General features: G+C 48.5%; 1 protein-coding gene across 7 annotated transcripts in view; it reads right to left on the bottom strand.

Moving 5' to 3' along the window:
- MBNL2 (muscleblind like splicing regulator 2) overlaps positions 1 to 18,675 on the bottom strand; it is a 159,340-nt gene extending 140,665 nt beyond the window's left edge. Inside the window, exon 1 of one of the 7 annotated variants that reach the window (XM_047756178.1) lies at positions 18,443 to 18,675. The gene's annotated coding sequence lies outside the window, so the exon portion shown is untranslated. Of the gene's footprint in view, positions 1 to 14,641; positions 14,820 to 18,442 lie in introns of those variants that run through there. The other 6 variants (XM_047756177.1, XM_047756171.1, XM_047756169.1 and 3 more) reach the window with 6 other exon arrangements.
- Positions 18,676 to 19,485: the final 810 nt, after the last annotated feature.

The following is a 19,485-nucleotide window of genomic DNA, read 5'->3' as shown; positions in this document are numbered from 1 at the left end:
AGGATGTCTGTTAATGATTTCTGCTCATATCACGTTGCAGTTTTGCAATAAAGGGAGACTCCTGGGCCCCGCCCTAGACATCCCACGTCCGAATGTCATGGGCAAAGGCCTAGGAATCTGTCATCTGTTTCTATATTTTTAATAAGCTTCCTAAGAGCTTATGCAGCCAATGAAATCAGCATTTGGAGTAACTGGGAAGAGCTGTTGAAAGGGATTCAGAAGCAAACACAACTTCTTTCCTCCCCTAAGGCTGGAGATGGGTGGGACATTGGCTATAGTACACACATGTAACCCTGTCCTGGAGTTCTCGTCGTGGCACAGTGGTTAACAAATCCGACTAGGAACCACGAGGTTGCGGGTTCGATCCCTGGCCTCGCTCAGTGGCTTAAGGATCCGGCATTGCCGTGAGCTGTGGTATAGGTCGCAGATGCGGCTCGGATCCCGCGTTGCTGTGGCTGTGGTGTAGGCCGGTGGCTACAGCTCCGGCCTGGGACCCTCCATATGCCGCGGGAGCGGCCCTAGAAAAGGCAAAAAAGAGACAAAAAAAAAAAGAAATTTCACCTTGTCCCAATGGCTGCAAGAGCTCATTCTGACCTCCAGCGTGGACATGTTTATCTTTTACTTTTTTTGTCTTTTCAGGGCCACGCCTGCGGCATATGGAAGTTCCCAGGCTAGGGGTCAAATCAGAGCTGCTGCTGCCAGCCTACACTACAGCCACAGCAACCCCAGATCCAAGTCAGAGCTGTGACCTACACCACAGCTCACAGCAACACCACATCCTTAACCCACAGAGCGAGAGCGAGGCCAGGGATCGAACCTGCCTCCTCACAGACACAGTGTGGGAGGCTTACCCCACGGAGCCACAACAGGAACTCCTCTTCTACTTCGCTTTCAAGTGGCCTGCAAGGGCGAATAAATAGGCCGATCCTTTTCATGCGCTGTGCTCCACATTTCGTGCAGCCTCGAACAGAACCAGAAGTATCTGTCCTACAGCAATTAAGTAACTGCGGCTTATTTTTAAAGTTAGGGCGGTCCAGGTAAACCCCTGGTGTACGCATTTTGCCCTTCGTCTCTCCCCGCCTGTTGCCCTCATTAGCAAAACTTCCCTGAAGTTTAAATGGAAAATGAGCCCTGGCTGAAGGGGTCAAGGTTCCACTGGCCCCTCTTCGGTACTGAAGGCCAACCTCAGGGCGAGGAGTACAATCTCTGGGGGGAGTCGTGTTCCCTCAGCTCCTGTGATAGAAACTTCTGGATGGATTCAGGTGGATGATGGGCCTCTATACGTATGACTCATACCTGATAATCATCTACAGAAAGGCCTGTCTCAGTTATAAAAACACCTCCACCGTTCGATTGCATCCCACAAACATTTGCTGAACATCGACTTCTCACCAGACATCGGTTCAAGTTTAAATTGTTCGGGGACTGCGACAATAAGGATGCTTTAAAAATACTCGACACATGACATCTTGATTGGTAGATTTTGTTATTTTGAGGAGAGAGTGTTAGGCTCACAGGTTTTCTTTTTGCTGAACCCAGTGAGAGGATGGAAGCAGCTAAGGAGAATGAGAAAACAACAAAGGAACAACAAATAACGTTGATAACAGCACTTCCCAAAGAAGCGGCCGTCATCATATTGTAGTTAAGCCTGCACTGATGCAAAGCTCATCTTTAATTAATAATTGGGGATCGATGCAGTACGCTGGCCGCCCCCTTTCCCCACCACAGTTACGTTGAACAGAGCAGAATTCATTTCAAGGCAAAGGCCTATGGGAGGCTCCCTGGAAAAGCATTTAGACCTCAACTTAGCCTCCCTTCAAATACATCTGATGTTTTTCAGCTTTCCTATTATAGCAGAATCAGGTCTGTTCCTACAAATTTTCAAAAACGGCTCTCCCTGGTGGTCTCCGCCCGTCTATCTGCTGCAGCCTCCTGGGGCCCAGAGCCACCTGCCACCCAGGTGCCACCTGCCAGCCCAGCTCCCCGGCCCTTAAACCAACTCAGTCTTATATTAATCCTGCTCCCCCTCGGCTCCCTACCCCCTTTTCCTTTGATTGCTCTAAGTTTTCCACACCCCTGGATGTTTTCATTCTCCACTCTCCCGGCACCTTGCTGTTCAGCGGCCACGTCACCATTCTCTGAAGTCCCTCTCACGGTACCGGCCTCAGTTCTCATCTTTACTGAACTCTGTCTCGGATGGGGCTTTATTTTCCATTATCACCTGCTTTTAGGAAACCCTAGGACAGATCCACACTCTATCACGGGTCAGCATTATTTCTAGGACACAGTGCATCACAGCCTCTGCCTGCAGATCCAAAGGCAAGAGGAGACTGAGGTCCATGCACCTGCCCCGAGGTGCACCTGCCTCTGAAATGCTCTTCCTGTTGGATTTCTCTGCCAGAGGGAGTGTGCCAAGGAAACCCTCTTAAACGCAGGAGACCATGCTTGCTTTCTGGGGGATCCTGACTCCTTCCCTGAGTGCAGCTCCTCTGCGTATGAATCCCTGATGCTCATTCAGCTCCGCCCTCTTTGGAAGCCACGACCTACACTTTCCTGAGGACATGCCAGCTGCCGTGCAAACTTCTCATGAGCAGACCCATCTCGCTACCTTCCCTTCCTTCTGTGGGGTTCTGTCTTCGCCAGCATGAATGTTCAGACTCCCTCCTTTTCTCTCGGCTTCCACAAGTCCTTCCCAAGATTGATCTTGGGACAAGGCCCCCACCTGGGTGTCCGGCTTCCTGCTGAGTCTCATTCCAGCTCCCGCTTTCTCATGACTCCTGGGCGCCTGTGGTCTTCAGCTCTAAACTGCGCTCCCAGAATTATCTCCCTGAAGCGACGTCTGGTCCCATCACTCATCTGCCATAAAAACATTTGGCTGCTCTCTGCTACACGCAGAGTGAAGTCCCAAATCCACAGCTCTGCATTCGGGGTCCTGCACAACTGCATCCACATCAAGCACTTGAGCTGTGTCCCACGAGTAACCCGCCCCCATCCCCAAACTCTGCCCCCAACCCATGAACGCCTGCCTGGGTGCTCCCCAAGTGCATGCCTGGCCGCCTTGCCCTTCCTCGACCCAGCACGTCAGAAGCTGTCTCCTCCAGGAAGCCTTTCCTGCCTCACCTAGATGGCCGTTCCTCCCCTGAAGAGGCACCTTGCAGCTCCCTTGTGGCACTGATGACACTTTATTTATACATCTCATCTGTCATGCTGGACCATAAATTTCAGGAGAAAAAGGGAAATGAGGAAAAGTGAAGACCTTGACCTTTCGCGCGGCATTCTGTTTCTCTGCAAATTTTTCTGTCACCAAGAAAACTTTACTGCGTGGAACACATCTGCCCTGGCAGCAGGTGAAGATGCGCAGTGGTCACTGTGTCCACCGACCCTGGGCACTCACAGTGCACGGGGCACTTCTAGCACCTCGTGTCACCAAATCACCACAAAAGTCCTAGAACCTGGCGTGAGGACCTTGACTTATGCCAACCAGGAGTGACTTGGTGCGTTCGGTTCACCCTAAGCAGGGGAGCCCGGGGTTCCAAACCATGTCAACCACCAGCAAGCTTTGGAGTCCCGCCATTCTTAGCCACTCTTGCTTATCGTTTGAGACCCGAATTCCCTCAAAAGGGCAAAGGGCTCTGTCATCTGTGGTCTCCAGGGTGCTCCTTCCACTAGTTTTGACCGCCAAAGAGGATTAAAAAGCAAACCAACCCCAAGCCCTTGAAGCAAAACTTTCCTGTGTTTGTAAACCATAAAAACAAGGAGAGAAACGCCACGGTTTTGTACATTGTGACAAAGTGATCTTATTATTACTGTTGCCATTATCATCATTGTCATTATTTTAATACCGATGATTTCTTTCAAGTTGCCTCTGAAGCATTAAGTGCCACGGGCCCCGGGTAGGACGTGGGGCGTCACAGTTCTTGGTATTAGTGGGAAGGAAATGCCACCTGGAAGCCCAGAAGGTTAGGACAGAAACAGAGAAGATGGGGAGACACGAGTGGAAATAAAGAAGGAACAAAGGGGACCTTCTGACTAGTTTCCCTTTATCTGAGGACAGGCAGTGCCAGGCAACCAGTCACATTAGAAATTTTTCTTGGGAGTTCCCATTGTGGCTCAGCGGGTTACGAACCCAATTAATACCCATGAGGATGCAGGTTCGATCCCTGGCCTCGCTCAGTGGGTTAAGGATCTGGCGTTGCCACGAGCTGCGGTGCAGGTTGAAGACAGGGCTCAGATCCCATGTGGCTGTGTCTGTGCTGTAGGCTGGCAGCTGCAGCTCCAATTCAACCCCTAGCCTGGGAACTTCCATAGGCTGAGGGTGAGGCCCCCAAAAGACAGTATTTAATTTATTTAATGTTCCTTAAAGGCAAGAAAGACCACATATCCTAAGTGTCCAGCTGGCTGGATTTCTACCAAGTGGACACCATGTGTAACCACACCCAGACTGAGAAGTGACCTCTTAGCAGGATTTTGATGTCCCTTGTCTTCTGTTTCAGGAGGATTCCTCTTTCCAGCAAGGGCAGCCCCTCCCCCTGGCTAACCACGGTGTCTAAGGAGCAGGCTACGGAGCAAATTAACCCTTTGATGGCTGTGGCCAGGACAGCATGTGTTTTTTTGAGAAGCCTCTTCTGGCAGCAATTGCCATTTCAAAGCAGGGGGAAAAAAAAAAAGTGTGTGTGTGAGGGAGTAATTTTGTGTGTAGGAGAAAAGTGTTTCTAATTTTCAATCCTGAACATGTGAGGGGAAGAAGGAAGATGGGAAGGAGGGAAATAAGTCCGTAAATGCAGCCTGGCTCCGCTTCCCCATTAGATGCTGGAAGCGTTCCAGGGAAGTGCCATTTGGAGCAGGAAGCAAACAGAGCTGCCCTCCCCTACCTGCCTCAGCCTCGGTGGCCTGGGCGGGTCACCTCCTCCTCCATGAGCCTTCAGAGGCCTGGCTAGGTGGCTGGTTATTATTTCATAGCACACACTTTTCCCTGGAAGCCCGATACGGTATTGAACATATGGTTTTGATTTTTTTTTTTTTTTTTCGGTTTTGAACCAGCGAACAAGATGGAGAGCGTCACCAACCCAACTCCAGGATCTGCTGGTTCTGCCCAACCGTGAGGGGAAACAAACTCCATGAACAGGATGGCCACCCTGTTCTAGCAGCTTCGGGGCCAAGGAGGACCCGCTGAGGGCCAGGGGCCAAAAGGCAGTGGCATTGAGCCCAGGCTATTGACCGGACAAAGCACGCAGGCCCTGTCCGAGCCTCTCTGTGGCTTTCTGCACTAATTCTCAAGCTGGAAGGAAGGGATCAGAACATCAAATAAAAACCAACAGCCGCAGGACAATTCACTCAAGCCCCAACATGTATTTGGCTCGGGGGGGGGGCTACTATTACTCAGGGACCCACAAGGGTCCAATGGCAACCTTCTCTGCCTTCCCATCTTGGGGTGGCTGGCTGGCCAATGTCTCCAAAAATCATCCTTCCTCTCAATTATTTTTTTCCCATCAATTATTTTAGTGTGGCCTGGGGTATCTGACATTCATTTTACCCTGAAGGGGGAAGACAAACAAACTCATGCTCCCTAGGGGGCAGCTGGAAAATGTGTACTTTTAATTAAAAAGGCACATTTCCAGCATGGCAAAGAGTACTGGCCGAGTTTAGAGGACATGAGTGAAACTAGGAGAAAAAGGAAAACCAAAAACAAAAACAAGGCAGCGTTGTGATGGAGTAGGGGGCCTGGAGACCCTAAATATCAGCCTGGGAGTCTTCCTAAGAAAAGCTGGAGGGTGGATCTCCACTCAAGGAGTAAAAGCCTCAGAGCAGGCTTTCTCTGGGATCTCTCTAGATGAAAACCTGGCCAGCTTGTCGGGAAATGGTTCACCAGCCCTGCCCCCCTCCCTTTGTTTGCTCAGGGCGGCCCTGGGAAGGCCTGGGCGGAACCCAGAGAGAAAATCCTTCCTGGTTTCACCCGCTCAGGGGAAGGAGGGCAGGTTAGCGCAGCCTGCTGTGGACTGGAGCCGGGATTAATTAGTTCCTTCGGTGACCTTGGCATCTACTGACGGCAGAGTGTGTCTCTAAGCCGTGGAGGGCTGTGCTGAGAGCAACAGAGAAACTCTCGAGGGCTCGGAGCTACTGCTAGAAGGATCGCCCTTCTGTTGTGCCAAGAAACATACACAGCACAACAACAACAAAAACCCCACAACGTGTCCTTTTACCTGGAAAACTCCCTAAGTGGGGTATTGGCATTGTGCGACTGTTATCTATTTATCTATATTTCTATCAATCTACATCTGCATGTGTGTCTATATGTTATATACACATACTAATCTATGTCTACAGCTAGCTATTTGTGTGTATGTACTTAGCTAAATCTTTATCTACCTATCTCTGTGTGGATATATAAATACGAATCTAGATCTCTAACCATCTAGGTATATATTACTCTAAATCTATATCTATCTACGTCTTTATTAATCTATATCTCTGGAGTGTATTACATTAATATACATATATTCACCTAAGTCTGTCTGTCTGTCTCTCTCTAGCTCTCATCTATCTAGCTAGCATTCTTTGCGTGGTTTTTACAAGTCAATGCCTAGGAATTTGATGGGTGTTTCTGAAGGTGCCTAAAGCTTCTCATTGGATCGGAAGACAACTTTCAACCATTCCATGCAGCTGAGGAAGATGTCTGTCTCCCCCCCCCCCAGTGCTCAGGTCTGAACAGAGCTGAGGAAGAATGGAGAGCCCACCCCTTTCTCTATGGCAGCCGGTTCAAGGTTCAAGTCTAATCGTGATATGGGTCAGCAGTGTGACAAAGCTGCCAGGAAAACTCTGAGTGTCTTAGGTTGCATAAATAAAAGCACATTCCCTGAAAATAACAGGAGGTGCCAACTGCTCCTATCAGAGGAAGTGGGTTTGCCACCTTGAAATACAGAGGGGCTCACCTGAAGGGGCGCTGGACCCACTCAGGGTCACTCCAAGGGCCTGGACGAGGGCTGAGCAGCAAAGGCCCCAGGGAGTCACATCTCATTTCGGCACGAGGAAGAATCTTAGAGTGCTGTGTAGGTCCGTGTGCCTTTTGGGGTGGTGGTGGCCCCGTGTCCGGAGGCGGATGGTGGCCGTGAGAAACTGCCTGGCAGGACTGCGGTTGAGGGGAGACGGGAATTGTCTCTTTCCTTCCAAGCTGGATCCCTCCCGCGTTCCAGCCTGGGTCTGTGGCAGGTCAGCCGGGTGGCTCTCAGAATGTGATGTGCTCAGAGGTTCTCTGCGGACCCCGGTGTGTCTCCCCACACCTCACCCAGAGGGACAAGGACTCAGGTGGAGGAGCAGGTCACAGGAAAAGCAAAGAGTTAAAAGGACCAGCTCTCTGTGGGTCCCGAAGCCCCAAGACAGCTCGTCCCTTTGATCCTGCCTCTTAATTGCAGCCTTGCTGCAACAGGGAACTTTGAAGAAAAGAAACAGGGCAACTCTTAGAGATAGGGTTTGTTTTGTTTCCTGAGGGGATGGTCTTTGTGGTGGCTGCCAGGAAGCTGATAGGAATGAAGGGCTTCCTAAGGGGCCAAATAAATAGTCCTTTCCACCAGCTACGAGTCGGGTGTGACTAGAACCCCAGGGAGAGGGGGCATCCGTATGCTGTTTAGCAGGGATGCCAGGTACGGCCTTGGCCGAGAGAAGAGACGCCGGGAACAGACACGGGTCAGCTCAGGCGCCGGCAGAGCAAGAGAGAAGAGGTGCCAGACGTGGCGGTGGGCAGATGCAGCCAGAGAGAAGGACCTCGCGCCCTCGCCAGAGAATGGGTGACACGCGGCACGAAAACAGCGCTGCAGGTGAACAGGGACATTGGGGGTGGGGGGGGGGAGAGAAAAGGGACTTATGTCCTCATAGAGGGTGGCAGAGCTGCGACAACACAAAGCATCTCCCTTTTGTAGAGGCCTCACAGCTAAGGATGAGCTTTTATGCGCTAGTGACTGGAAGCATCTAGAAGATGACTTGGATGGGGTCTTCCTCTAAGCTTCTTCCTGCATGTGTGTGTATACACACACACACACACACACACACACACACACGAAGGAGATTCAGGAGTAAGGAAAAGGCCCACTAATCACAACAAATAATGGAGATGGTGTTCCAGCCATAGCTGGCAATGTCCCAAGTCCCTGTGTGAGAGGAACTCGTGGCTAAAACTGAACTCATGCCTGCAGAGCCTGCCAGAAATGGCTTGTTTGTGTTCTCATTAACCATTTAGAGCATTCTGCTAATAGTACGTGTACATCCGAGGGAAGGTTTTCTAAAGCAAACCCCCTTTTTTTTGGTCGCTGCCTCTAAGCACCAGCAGAACCCGTCTGGGTGTTCGGGGACCCCCAACTGGAGTCTCACCCCCTTGCTCTGTCACCTGTTCATCTGAGACCTTGGCAAGGAACTCAGCCTCCCAGGACGTTATTTTCTTCATAAAAAGGTTTAACTGAGTTGATGCACATAGAGCTCTCGGAGGAGGGCTTGGCGCATAGTAGTCACTCAACAAACTCAATAAACACTGGTTTTCTTTGGGGCCTAAAACGCTCTTGGTAAACTAAAAAGGCATCAAGATGCCAGCCAGCTGCGTATGGACTAAATGGGGATCTGGGAATGGAAGACTTCCTCGAAATCAGGTTAGCGAGACTCCTGGCTGGAGACATGCACAAGAGAGGGGGGCCGATGCCAGACACACGCAAAACCGAAGCCCGCCAGGGGAGGGGAGGCAGACAGGCACGAAACCAGATCCGGGACTGTCCACTTAAGGCCTGGAGGTTTCACTTAAACACGCTATGGTTTCTCAGAACGTCTTTCCTCATAGCACGAGACTTGAGAACTCGCGTTTTCCAACAAATGCGACTTGAACTGCGGGGAACGCTTCCTCTGTCCTCTTTCCAGGCTTTGGAGAGAGTGAAGGGAGACAGACTGGCCTCATCTTAAGGCAAAGCTGCGACCGTCAGAGTTCCCGACCAGCGGGGGCACGGCAGACCCACCGGCTCCAGCTCCGACCGCAGTCTAGAGCAAAACCTCTAAGGCTGCTTTGGAACACGTATGCATGGTAGGAAAAAAATATCTCGGGAGCAGACATGGAAACAGACACACTGGCCTTCCCTGGAGGCGGGAGCGAATCAATCCCTCAGGGAACTGGTGAGCCTCTGTGTCCACGGGGAGGACAGCCGTGGCCCCACAGGGAGTCACCCACACCCCATTCCCCATGGCCACCGAGCTGCTTGAACTGCTGAGTCCCTCCCCGATGCCCCGGGGCTCCGCAGCTTTGGTGCAAGCCTGGCAGGGCAGGTCCACTGTGCTCAGCACCACTCTGAGCCCGGGGGGCTTGGAAAGGCCTCCTGAGATAAGGAGGCAGGTCCCGGCCCTCAGCCCTCCCGAGTGCTCCTTTAAAGCCATCTCAGACCCAAAGATGCCACCATAGCTGCCACTGTGTTCCAGGGCCTCCAGAACCAGCGCTGAGCATCCCCTGCCTCACCTGCGAGTGTGTCAGGAAGGCAGACTCTCAGACCCCACTCCTGGGCTCCTAAATCAGACCCTACATTTGTAATTAGACTCCCCAGAGATTTTATTTAAATTTTTTTCTTTTTTTTTAAAGATTTTATTTTTTACATTGTCGCTGTTTTACAGTGTTCCGCCAATTTCTGCTGTATAGAGAAGGGACCCATGCCAGACATCTGTACACCTGCAAGTTTGAGAAGCAGTGTTCTGGTGTGCCCATGGTAGGCATGAAGGTGCCCACCATTTGCTGTCTTTGGGTACTTTTTCTTTGTCTTCAAACTGGTCCCTATGGCTGGGTTCAGCGAGCCTTGCTAGACCGGGGAATGAATGAACCCTGGGTCTATGACAACAGCAGGGTGACAGTGAGATCTCCCATCACTCTGGGTAGGAAGTACTGTCCTAACCGATTATACCCCCACAATGAATAGTTTGAGATACAGACGCAAATGTCTTGATAACTGTTAGTTTTCCACGCTTTCTTTCGGTTATTAGTGAAGCTTGAATTTTTAGAGTCAGCTATACATATGAAAGACACAGGCAGGAAATGCTCCTTCCCCAGCCAATATCCTGCAGCTCTTACCATGGCAGTGAATTGATATTTGCCTCCAAGAGGGCCCTGGCCTGAGGGCTCACGGCAGAAAGGGCACACTCTGGCAGGACAATGCAGCCCGGGACTCCGCACGGCCACCCCTCTGAACCATGGAGGCTGGAGGCTGTGGTTTGGTGCCTCACAGTCTTGGTTATGCATTTTTTGATTGACAATTTGCTCCTTTGTGGGAACTGGCCTTCCTGATTCTTTGCAGCTCTTGTTCTCTTCTGGACCCTGGCAGTGTTCCCCGGGGCTGACCCTTGGTCACCTGCTTGTCTCCACTTATGCTCCCTTCTTCTTGGAGGTGGGGAGCGTCCCTGCCCCCCTCCCCCCCAACGGCTTCCACGCAGGCGTGTCTCAGTTTACGTGTGCAGCCTGGTGGCTCAGCTGCTCTCCATGTTCACACTGGCCAGTGTCTATGGGTGACCCATCCTCAGCTAAGAAAGACCATTATCAGAACTCAGAGCTCAAAACGCATCCTCCCTTCCTCCCCAGACCCCATTCCCACTGGCGGGCCCCCTTCTCCATCCACTCCCATTTCTGTTAGGGTCCCAGAGATATTTCTGCGGCTGGAAGCCCCCAGGTCGTCTTGGCTCTGCTCAGCTCTCACCGGCTCCGCTATTATTCTTCCTTCAAGACGCCTTTTAGATTTGCCCTTTGTCCTCCTATCCTCACAGGGCCATTCTCATCCAGCTCCTTCCCACGGGAGGCCTGAAGCAGTGCGAAAGTTTTCTGGCCAGTGGCATCCCTTGTTACAAATTTTCTAACCTCTAAGTCGATCTTGCAAGCCTAAATTCAACCCTTCTAAGGCATTAGACGTGTGCTCTCATGGTAATAAAATTAAGCTCCTCCTCGTGGCTCTTTAGTTCTTCCATATTCTGACCTCCCCACGCCATCAAACTTCTTTCCCGCTGCCTCCCCACCCGGAATGCCTATTCTTCAAAGTTAAATTCCATCCCGGCCCCCTGCATCATGCTGCTCCTCCTCCTCTTGTTTGAATTAATTAATTTATTTTTTAAATTTTATGGCCACATAGGGATTGAATTCAAGCCATGCCTGTGACCTATGCCACAGCTGTGGCAATGCTGGATCCTTTGACCCACTGAGCTGGGCCAGTCAAACCGCACCTCTGCAGTGACCTGAGCTGCTGAAGTCGGATCCTTAACCCACGGGGCCATGATGCAAACTCTTTCGATTTTACAAATTTATTTATTTGATTAACGTATAGCTGATTTATGACGCTGTGCCAATTTCTGCAGTACAGCAAAGTGACTCAGTCCTGTACAGGCATGCATCTTCTAAATGTTATTTTCCATCAGGGTCTATCCCAGGAGATTGGATATAGTTCCCTGTGCTGTAGAGGAGAACCTGGCTGTCTATTCATTCTAAATGTTCTAGTTTGCTACTGTTTCTCCTTCTTGAGCTTGAGTTTGTCACTGTTCCTCTTCCCTTAGCTAATTTTGACTGCTGTCCCCTCTGAACTTTTTGGATCATAAGCCCCTCTCAGAACAAACACTTTTGAGAGGAACAACCATTATACGGTTTGTTACTTATTTATAAATGCAGCACTTGCACAACAATACTAATATGTTACACATATTATCAAGCATACATGAAAATGGACATTTTTAAAAGGATGGGCCACATAAGATATAAGTTCAACTTTTTCCTTTTCTCACCTAGAAGATGATCTTGCCCTAGGCCTGGGGTCTAAACATCCTGTTTTGGAAACGTTGATCTAGACAAATTATATCCATTCAGAGCTAGAAGTGGGGACTCTTCCTCCTCAAAGCCTTATCTACTGCTCCAGCCCAAACGGAGTTCTACTTTCCTGAACTCCCAGAGCACTTAAAATTACAAGCAGTAAATCACTGATGCCATAGGTCCTTCACCAGTATTTTTTAGTTGACTAATTGAAGCTTGCATCTGAGATGCCAGAAATTTATAGATTTAAACAAATAATTCAATGTCTTAATTAAAAACATGCAATCTTCCCCAAATTGCTTGGGTTGGGCTCCTGTCCGCCATGCAACATCCACTGCATGAAAATTCCAAGTCAGACTGCAGGGTAATTTTATTTAAAGACTATTTTATCTCACTAAATATCAAATGCACAGAGTCCCATAGCTTTGAGGACCAGATTTTCCACTATTTTGGCCAGTGAGATTTTTAACACATTGCTTAATCTCACTCAAATTCACTTTTTATTTTTTCTAAGATGGCAGCAAAAAGCAGACTTTGTGGCCATTAAAAGATGAGACGCATGAAAACAGAAATGATAGATGATGTAAGCTGCTACTAGGATTATTGCACCTGGCATTGATGTGTTATAATAAACTATATAAAGTACATCTGCGGTTTCTAAAATAATCAACCTCCTACCTCCACCTTGAGCTTTTCTTTCTTTCTGCAAATGAACTGTTTTTTTCTTGATTTTATTTGCTCAGCTGAAAACACAGCCTTGCCTCCCTCTAGGACTTGGAGGTATGACTGGACCTGAGTTTAAATCCCGGCTCTTTCAGGTACCAGATCATGGGTGTGTTGTAGAACCTATCAGAACGTCTGTTGGCCAGGATTAACTTTGCGTGGATAACATTAACTTCACGGAGTTTTGTTTAAGGTCCAAAATACATGAGCTATGTGCGTAAAGCACCCAGTTTATGACACATGCCACTAAAATATTAATTTCTGCCCTCACTCCTTTAACAGGCTTAAGGGAACACAATGAAATGATCTGGTGGGCAAACGGAATTATTTACATTTGGGTTTCATTGTTGATTTTGGTTTCTCCCTGGCCTGTGAGCCATTTACAACCATTTGCGAATTTTATGTTCTAGAGGCACCTCTCAGCCAAACGCACATTGCTCCCGGGTGGCTGGGTTGGGGGGTGAAGCATAGGTTTGGTCCTCTGATGCCTTCTGAGCAGTCAGAGCTGAGAAAGTAAAGCCAGTTGACCTCTCTTCCAGCTCTGCTTCTGCTTCTAGGCTGCCTGCTGAACTAGCTATAAATGTACTTGTTGCCCAAGAAAGCATTTGGGGACAGGAGAGAGGGACATGCATCCATGTACCAGGGGCCCTTGTTAAGTTTTTTCCCGTCCTTCAAAATTCAAATCAATTGACCACTGGAAAAAAACAAAACAACAAAACAATGCATGGAGTTTTAAAAATCCAGAGTCTAACTCACCTCCACCAGAAGCTTCACCCAGCACAACCCCGGAGTGCTCTAATTTTAGGCTCCCTGTTTCTAATCCTCCGTGTGAACTGTTAATTGAGATGGAGTCTGGGCGAGCCCTCTGCAGAGGGTACGGAACTATAGGATCTATACATATGTTAATTTTCCTTCGGAAGGCACTTGGGTACCTACCCCTTCTCATCCTGTTTGTAAGCCTCTTGTTCCCCAGCCAGAGCGATTGCAAAGCGCTCTGGCCCAGGGACCTGCAGCCTTTCCTACCTCCTCCAGATGTCTTCTGAGGTAGCTCACCCCCCAACAAAGCTCTTGACAGCCACCTGCTTGCCTCGACGCTCCCAGGCCCCGGACCTGCCCACCTGCCTGTCAGGCCCCCTCGCTGAGGACTCTCAAGCTTCACTGTACCTCCTCAGTCTCCTCCCCCAGCGCTTCCCAAACCGAACCAGGTCCCTTCCCCTGAGGCTTGTCTGCGCCCAGAGAAGGCACATTCATTTTGATGTCAGGGTGAAAAACCAAGCAAAAACTTTGTGTTTCAAAAGGGAAATCGATTTTTAAAAAGTAACTCTGCTTTTTAAAAAGGTCGGGGGGAGTTTAACCCTCCAGGGTCAAGCATCCGGTTTCCTTGCTGGGATGGGGACGGTGAGAAAATGCCACCAGAGGCTTCCCAGCTGCCCCAAGGCACAGAAGTGTGGGAGAGGGTCTAGGGTTTCCTTTTGTTCATTGCTGGTTAAGGCCTTTTACATGATGCGCCCGTGTTCCCCAGTCACTTCGGGTGATCTCAGTAGCCTAGTATTTTGGATTTTTTTTTTTTTTCAGCATGCTTGAATATGTATGGCTCATCATATGGCATTATCATATTGTTTAAACAGTATTTATGCTGAGAAATATAATAGAGGTAAAGAAAGTACAGAGAGATACTTAAAACTCAACATTCCTTCTCTGATTCTCCCCTCAAACACCAAAACTATCTCAAATCTACAGTTAATATCTGATGGTTAATCAGGTGAACATTAGCTAATAAAGTCACTATTCAAGTCTTTGAAATTGACGATTTCACGTCATTCCTTTCCATCCCATATTTTGCACATACTCAGAGTCAAGTATTAGGTAACTGACTTGTTCTAACCAAACAGCAAAAGCCAGGGAAGCCAAGAGGTGTTTAATAAACACTTGTTGACTGATTGATGGAATAGACGGACCTAGGATCTCGAAGACAATGCATGCTTTGTCAGAGCACCAAGGTAAATTGGGGGTCCACTTTTATTACCAAGCATTTCTGCCATATTGAGGGGGGCCGGCCAGACGAAAACTTCTCCAACCGCCCTGTGGCTCAGGCTCACAAAAGAAACCCTCGGGCCTCACCTTCTGCACCTGCGTTCACTCTCAGCGGCAGAGCCTGGGACCAGCTTCCATTTAACGGTGCTGAGCAGCTGAGGGCACAGGCCTGATGCAGACCAGCCATGACGTCATCTTGGGCTCCTTACTCTGGGTATTATGACAGCTGCAACTCAGTTTGTGCACATTAAAAAAGAAAAAACATCCAACAACAAAAACCTAAATAAATAAATAAAAATAAACAACTGAGCCGGGTAAAAAGCTGGAGGAAAAACAGTATTGTAACCAGTTTACAAAGCGCAGCCTTCTGAAGGACACCAAAGCATGGCAATCCAACTTCCCTGCTCCACAGGGCAGCGGACATCTGTGCCCTTCCGGTTCATTCTACAAAGGATGCTCAGGCACATGACACCTTTCCTTCTCTTTACAACCCTTCCTCTCTTTACAGGTTGGGCGTCAGGTGGATTTTACGAAAAGGGCTAAGTGTCCCATCCCTTGTTCTGCTCTGTCCCCGGGGTCCCGGGCTCACCTGGCCTAACTTTGGACCTATGATTTTTCCCTTGTCTTTGCTACCTGCTGACACTGAGGCTTCACACCTCCTGCCTTTCCATAAGGATGGCCCCTCGCCTCCACTGCCCACCTGCTCCCCAGAGATGCCAGCTTTCTCTGCCTGCCACGACAGTCACAGCTGTTTCTGACCCTGCCAGCAGTCCTGTGCTGCTGCACCAGGAGCTACGAAAGGCCCCAAACTATGTTTTCAACAACCGGCCTGCCCAGTGATCCTCCCACCTCTTCCTTAGTCAGAATCTTTTACCACTTGCCACGTGACCAACCTCCTTCCATGTTGATAAGACACATATGGTCATTTTCGAAAATGTAAACGAAACGGTACATCGTCCCTTTTTTTTTTTTTCCCTTATTGAAGTAGAGTTGACCTACCACACACCCAGCTTTGCTTGCTCCCGGTAGGGAAGCACAGGAAGAAAGGAGAGAAAATGCAGGCGAGGCTGAGCCCCTATCAATCTCCCGTGAGGAATTCTCTTACACTCAATATCGAAATCCTCCTCTCCCAGTTCTTGCTTGGAATCTTGAGTACCTGAGCACGAATCTCTATGGCGCTCCCGGAGCAGTTCTGGCTGGTAGCCACGTGATATTGATTTGTTTTTACCATGGCAACAGCAAATTAAAACAACTAGCAGGGAGGAGACAGGCTGTTCACCAGTAACGCGACGTAACCAGTAGATTTCACAGGCGTCCTTTTCTCCTTTCCTCTGATTTTCCTCCCTTCTTCACGCCACTCTCACACATTTACAACAAAAGTCAAAGCGAAAATAGCACGAAATGCTTCGGACGCTCTAAGGCCTCTGTCTGCAAGAGTCTGGTTTGCCCAGCTCCTAGCCTATGGCACCAGGTCCCCGGAGAAAACGCACACAGCAGTGCTCTGATTTCCTTGGAAATTTCACGAGTGGGTCCAAGAATAAATATCGCTAGAAAATTGACGTGAATGTGACGTAGAGGGAAGGGTTCTGCATATTTACCTTAACATCCGACAGCATTTGCCAACAGTTTTATTAATGAGGAGAAGGGGCTCAGCCCTTCGTACTTTAGCTCATGTGTCAGGAAACAAATAACTTTTTTTTTTTCCTTTGGATGAAAGGTCAAGGTCTCTCAAAATGCTTGAAGGATGAAGGCAAGTGTAGCAAGTATTATTCAACTGTATTTAGAGAGAGAAAAAAATTGAGGTGGGCGCTTGCTCGCGTCTACATAACACACGCCGTCCTAAAGAGGATGCAAACTACAGCTGGGAACTCCCGAGAACTCCAGTCTCTTCTCATGGAAATTCTTCCCGCAAAAGCTCCTCTTTAAACACTAACCACTCCCTTGATCTCTAGGGCCAAGGCTGCCACTTGTGACACGGGATGAACAGCCTCCAGGGCTGGACTGCCCTTCCTTGGGTCCATCTGTGCTAGGGCACAGTGTGCTCGTCACATCAGAGCAGCTGTTCCCACCATCACAACCAGCCGTGAACTTGGTGGCACAACCCGGGTCCTAAAAAGTGGCTCCGGGGGACCTGGGAATGGGGCCATGGCGGGGGGGGGCTGTGAGCCCAGGTGGCGGTGCTGGGCTGCACCAAGGAGGTCCGGCCAGAAGCAGAGCCCCGCTCCATCCACTCCCAGCTGCTTATTGTCAGTGCAGGCAGCCAGAGCCCTGCAGAAAAACCCGCTCTGACCCGCTCGGACGTGAGGAGGCAGCTAGGAGATGCCCTATTTCTGCTGACGATGGGTGTAGGGTTTAGGCAGGACGGGGAATACGCAGACATAACTCAGGACCTGCCAAGTGAGAGTGAGAATGCTCCTGGCCAGGACATAAAGAAATATCCCCCTCCACGAGCTTGAATAAAAGAACACAGCAGAAATAGTTGGGAGATGACGTCAGAAGTTCTGAGCTAGTGTCCTGCACTTCTCCTTGAAAGTAAAAACAGTGGGTCTAGAAGAATCTACGTGGCATTGCCCTTATTTCAATGAGTCCTTCTACGGCTCCTTATAAAACAGGCAGGCCAGCTGAAGAAACTTCATCTGTAGAGGTTATGAGAATCTCTTTAATTTTTTTTTACTTTATTATTCTTTCAATGCACGTATGACTCAATTAACAAATATCTTTCCACTTAACCTTTGTCTTTTCAAAGGACAGGAATGTTTCTTGAGGAATGGTCAATGGTGGTGGTGGTTAGGCAAGTCGGATTTTTTTTTTTTCCTTCTCCGCTTCAGTGCTTGCTAACTATTCTAAAAATGTTACACATTTATTGTAAACATATGCTTCCGAGGCCTAACAAAAAAGCACAGTTTCCTCATGCCTGGCAGAAATTTAAAACGGAAAAGGGCAGAAAGAATTCTTTAACAAATATATCCTTTCCTTCTCTTGGGCCAAGTGTGTTAAAAATAAATCTTTCCCCATCATTTCTCAGTGCTGTTTCTCGGCAAGAAAGTTGATATGGTTCTGCACAGTGAAAACACAGCTTTAAAAGCTAGCCTGCCCTCATTAAATTATTCTGCTGGCTGTGTGTTCTCATTAAAAATGCATAAAGATCAGATAATTGCAGTAAGCATTATTAACCCAGCTTTACTTTTGAATATAATGGTTCCACTTTTAAGCTGGAAACAAAGGCTCATACGTGCGAGAAAAAGAAATGTAAACATTGAACTACAGTATCGAAAACTTGTCAGCAAGCTACCTCTTGCTGGCTTGTTAATAAAAATGTGCTTTTGAAACTCAATTAAAGCCTTGACATTATAAGACCTAGGTAGGTCCCTAATTCCCAATAAGTAGACATATATATATATTTTTTCCTTTGGCTAACACTCATTCGATGATTATTTACCATGAGTTTTTTTTTTTTTTTCATTTTCTTAATTACAAGTCTGTTTTCAAATAATGGGATCAACGTTAAACTTTATGCCCGAGCTAACTATGGCAGTCAGAAAATTTTCTAGAACCAGAAAATAAGAACGCTCGCCAGAATTCAAATGCTTTTTGTTGAATAATCAATGGATCTATTCTTTGAATAAAAAACTCGTTTTCTGCCTCACCCCAAACAGGCGGCACAGATTCACGCTTTGCCATTCCTTTTTCTCAAATCAAAATGTTACGTAAAACTCCAGGGTCCCCCCCGCAAGTATTACATTTGAATTAGTGGAATCCGGTTTCCCTGGCTTCCCTAAGCAACACACACGGAATGCAGCATACTGCAGCAAACTCTTTAAACATTCAGGGGGGAAAAAAAAAAAAAAAACAGAAGAAGAAGAAGGGGGTGGGGGGTGATTCCCTTACCTTGTTTAGCTCTGCCTCTCCTTCCCCTTTACAGTGACCCCAGGAACATCTGGCAGAATCAGTCGGCCGAGGCTTCTCCGCTGCATCATGAGGAAGAAATTTCCATGTAAATAGTTCTCATTCCCTGTGTATTGTACTCTGAGACCCGTCTGCCGTATCTGGAAAATTTTGCCTTCAGATGATGAAGCAAAGACAGTCTAAACTCTGTTGCTGTAAGCTGCAGCCCTTCCTTCCGACAAACCCCGCCCCGCCGTGGGCAGCCAATCCCCAGCCAGCTCGTCAGCCCTACTCGTCTGAAACTGGCCCTCATAGGATGACTGACACAGCAACACAGCACTTGCAGTGTGTGAAAACAGTGCATCCATACTGATGAAAGAGGAATTTCCCTCTCAGAAGAAAGCAATCAGAGCACCAAGACAAAGTGGCACATAATTGGCAGAGCAGAGAGAGGGGCAGCTCCAGAGAACAGCCTTGAAGACAGCCAGGGCTTGCGGCTGCCCTGGAAATACTTTGGGAAAGGCAGAACTCCACAGGATTCCAAAGAAATCCGGGTTGTGCTGGAAACTGAAGTCATTATCCCATTGGACAAAGCATATATTTTTTTCGAAAGGAGAAACAATCCGGTGCCTGCCGTGGAAATCCATACACCTTCCATTAGTGAGGAAGAACGCGTTAGCCCAAGTGCCTATTCGAAGTCAAAACATGCCCTTATCCGTTGCACAGTTTTCCTCTAGGACATCTGTTACTGCAGCCCGTATATCTTTCGTCCAAGTTTTCAGACTCCCGGGGCCTTCAGTTAGGGAATTCGGAACAATAAAATGGATATCGATACTTGAGCCTTTTGTGCTCTTGGCAGGCTTCTCTGAGAGGATAAGGTGTGCCTTAACCTGACCCTAAGATTCTTAGGTACCACTTGAGAAATACTGTGCACTGGTCCACATTGTCCTTAAGGAAGCGACGATTACGGCAAGATGTTTACTGCTGAGCACACATGACACGTGATCCAAGGGGCACCATCAGGTGTGGCTCCACAAAGGATGCTT

Source organism: Phacochoerus africanus, chromosome 13 (genome assembly GCF_016906955.1).
Source record: "Phacochoerus africanus isolate WHEZ1 chromosome 13, ROS_Pafr_v1, whole genome shotgun sequence".
Taxonomy (NCBI): Eukaryota; Metazoa; Chordata; class Mammalia; order Artiodactyla; family Suidae; genus Phacochoerus; species Phacochoerus africanus.
Note: the sequence above shows the minus strand (reverse complement) of the source record. Positions and strands in the feature narration are given on the sequence as shown.